This window comes from Acyrthosiphon pisum, unplaced genomic scaffold (assembly GCF_005508785.2).
Source record: "Acyrthosiphon pisum isolate AL4f unplaced genomic scaffold, pea_aphid_22Mar2018_4r6ur Scaffold_20541;HRSCAF=21335, whole genome shotgun sequence".
NCBI lineage: Eukaryota > Metazoa > Arthropoda > Insecta > Hemiptera > Aphididae > Acyrthosiphon > Acyrthosiphon pisum.
The window spans coordinates 3,650-7,897 of record NW_021769912.1 but is presented as its reverse complement, the minus strand read 5'-3'; positions in this window follow the sequence as shown (position 1 = coordinate 7,897).

Sequence of the window (4,248 nt, the reverse complement as noted above, 5' to 3'; positions counted from 1 at the left end):
CTAGTAGTTACGAGTGTCTTCGCTGCGAGATGTGTCTGCCTTGGTATTTGGTCTTCAATTATTGATGTGTTGATGGTTTGGACGTTCTTGAATGACTGGATAATACGACGCTGCCCATCTGTATTTATTCAAATGCTCTGTCTCATGCGTGTATTGTGATTGGCGTATTGTGCCGAAGTTTGCGTCTTGAAAACCACACCAATTGCATGTGGTTTGATTGTCAGTTGTCATAACGAGTATTCTGGTCTATGGTTTAACGGTTCTTGTAATAGTTACAGATGCCGTTCGTTTTGTTGTTCGTTTGGTGGTGGGAGGTGTGTATGTATTTTCTAAGCTACAACTCTCTTTCTAGATTTGTCACCGGTAACCAGTGACTCGATGACAAATTGGTAGATGCGTGAAATGGCTAGTGTCTTTCTGTTGTTTTCTTGTCAGGTTGTACTTTTAAAAAGTAGCGACGAGAAAATACATATTTTCTGGGATAAGTTATATATATAATACATATTATTGTTATATTTTATATTCACTATAAATTATATTGTACAATTATATATACAATATTCTGATGAGGCGTTTCAGGGTATTGAAAACCAGACCAACTACATATGTTTCTGTATTACTGTGTGGTTATCACTTTTCATCACCACTTTTCCGCTGCAATGGTTTTGTCGGATTTTTTAATAGTCGCGAGTGCCGTACATATTGTGTGTTTACTTCGTAGTAGGGGAGAGTGTTTTTGTGATGAATGTGTTTCCTCCGTCACATTCCTGGTTTAGAGTAAAATTTGGTTTCTACGACCAGATAGGTATCTGTTGTTTACTAATTTTTTTATTTTTAACTTTGTCCCTTTTTACTTGTTCTTTGTTGATGAAGTTACAAATTTTACAAATTTTACGAATGCTGTTCCTGAATTTAAAAGAATACATTATAAAAGAATAGAACATATTTTTCTTACGTTGTAATGGTCATTAGTTTTAATATTTTTTATGAGTAATAAGATGATATTTATTTTGATAATAGTACAATCATTAAAATTAGAAACATCATATAAGGTGCAATTATTTTTCACAGTATTCACATTTTTTTTTTTTTTTTTGAAAAATATCATTGTTTTAAACTCAATGTTTACATATTTTATACATACATATATTTAGACATCTGAGTAATGGTTTAAAATATTTTGTTTGTACATCAATTATACATCTTATTTTATTACTTATTGTGAGTTACACAAATTTAGAAAAAAATAAAATTTCGATACATGCATCATTCAGTGTGCCATTTTAATGTTCACTTATATATATTATATAATTTACACATTTATATATAAATAAATTTGATTAATGAATTACATAAACATATGCTTAATTTAAAACTAAATTATACATTTTAATATATTTATAGTATCTAATATTATTTATATATAAATAATATGTTAAAACAACTGTACTTATAATAGTTATTATTTTATATTTCTGGTTTCTTCACTAATCTCCAGCGTGTTCCAAACACAATTTTATGATTAGATAAACAATTTATAGAAAGTTTGTTCCAACACGTAGTGAAAAAGTAGCCTGATTTTTAACTTAATTTGTATGCAAGTAGACCTATTACATATAGAAGTTCAGTAGTGAGTAATAATGTTTTTCATAAGTATTTCATACTGTAGCCAAAAAAAAAATATATTTACGCCTATTCTTTATATTTATAGATATTTTAAATTCAAATTTGGACGTTTACCTATTTTTGGTTTAAACAATGAATAGGTAACAATTTAAGTTATAATTAACCTATAATCATTGACTCCAATTATTAAACCTGTGTGTATACGTTGTATATAATTATACAGGTTGAGTCTACCGGGATTATTAACAGCTCACTGTGCGTTATATCCAGACGGACATTTACGCACATGAATTATAGATTTCAAGACGTTGGTAGTATATATAAAATTGGGACACTTAAATATACCAAAAATAATGAAGATCAAAAATTCTACCAAAAGGAGAACAACTTTACGGTGACAGAAATTGAAAACGCCAGTGACCGTAAATATTTTCCGTAAAATGAACCCATCTTGACAGGTATTTAGCACATCCTCTCATTGCAAGGATCGGAGGACTTTTCGCACATACCACAACCCTCCGGGAACCAGCTGATCTTCGGATCCACCGCTGCCACTGACTCACAGCTATTCTGAAATGTCTGAATTGCCGAGAATTCCACCAATTGCCATACGCATACCAATCTTATATTGGAAAATCGAAGCTTCATTACAGAAAAACCTTTGCATGTAGAACATATGTCGACTCATATAACTAACTAACAGCCGCATACTAGGTCGACCGTTTTTTAGTGTTAACTCGCAGTGAGTCCGACTGCGAATACCATCACCTGAGTTGCGAATGGAAATTTGGTACCAGATGCAGCTGCCCTGTCAAATATTTCTTAGCAGACTGAGTGCTTGAAGCAAACGTAGACTTCGGAGGTCAACGTCACCGTCACCGTCACCGTTGTTGTCGTCCTGTGGCAGCAACTCCGGGGAAGATTTTCGTATCATCAAATTCGATTTTGGTCGACTGTAATTTCCGTTGGCTGCGGTCTGCCACTGTGCTGATGACGATCTAGATTAACCACAGACGCCTACTGTGGTTCTTCTAACCGACGACGGTCGGTATAGATCGCGTCCTTGGGTTGCGGATGAAGGAACGCCCGGTTTCCTCTGTTTCGGCAGAGTCGGGTAGCCTGTGAATAACTAACAGCAGGCCGTGGACAGCAACGATAAATGACCTGTGTTCACGGTCAGGATGCCCTCTGCCGTTTCACGGTCACTGGTGTGACTACCGATCACATCCAGTGGTACACCCAATACGAGTTGAGTGTACGGGCGTCGGATTTAACTCCGTCCAACAGCCACGCGTCTCAGTGTTAGTCAGGTCGGCTCGTGTCTCTTGGGCAGAGCGGTGAGTTTCGCGGGCTTGCGTCTGATGGCGTGTCTGTTTACGAGCCCCGAAATTCGGTAGGCGAGGGCGTTCGTCCAGGCATGTCCTACCTTTGACGAACTATGAAAGGTAGCATGGGTGCAAGGTTAGCCCAGGGCGGCATTCGAGCAATGATTGTCGTCCACCTTGCTAAGCGGATTCCCGTGTAGTCGGCTTCGTGCGGGCTCCCTGTTTTCGCTAGAGAATCGCCGGTGAAACCGTAACCGGCAGTAAATTTGCACGGTAGGCGGGTAACGGCCACCGCCGGGCTCGTGGTCCCTACGACGACGTGCGGTCTCCCGTCTGTCGACCACGGACACGTCAGCCATGACTCACCCTCATGCTGTGTTACGAGTCGGCAGGCGTCGGCCGTAAACCTCCACGGCTTTTGACTAGCGCTCAGCGCTAATGGAAGGTCCGTGGTTGTAGCCGTAAGGTACTAAAACTCGGGAGTCTTCGTGTGCTGATGACGATGACCGCCGGTGGCCGATGAAATCGATGAAGAATATGAGGAACGTTATTTGGATTACAAGACATTTTTATGATTACACAAAACAATTTCACTATCAACAGAATAAAATTTCTAAAAATAAGAGACTACAATTTATTTAAAACTTCAATTGTTTAATAATGTTTGCCTTTCTTTCGGTGTACATTTTTAGTATGTTCAACAAATTGTGGACAAATGCTATTCATATCAAAAATGGCAGTGGTATAATCAGAGAAAGTATCTATTTTTAAAAAAAAAGCGTTGATCGAGTCTCCGACCCTAAGGGCATATTGTTTTTTGAAGATATATTTGATAAACGATCATAATTACTTTTATGGCAACAACTGAATCAACGATATATTTAATGTCTAAATTCTAGCCTCATTTATCATATAATTTTATTTACAATCATAAATTATTTAGAAATGGGATGCAATTCATTAAGAATTATACTGTGCCAAATAATGGATGTCAGTATTAATAGTATTTGATAAAACGTAAATTGAATCAACCCCGTTGACACAAAATAAACAAAGTCACAAAGTCGTCTACTTACATTTGAGGTACTAACTTAGCTCAATTGTGACTATAACTAGTCATAGCACACAGACTTTTTTTTTTATTTTTACACTAAGAATTTTCACTTGCAAGGAGACAAAAATGACTAACTAGTAGTGACCAAAATTTATTTTAATATACAAGTGATTCTCTGTCGCATTTCGCAACTATTGTAATTGTATATTGTGGAATGTTTCCTTCTGTTGACTGTTGTCCGGA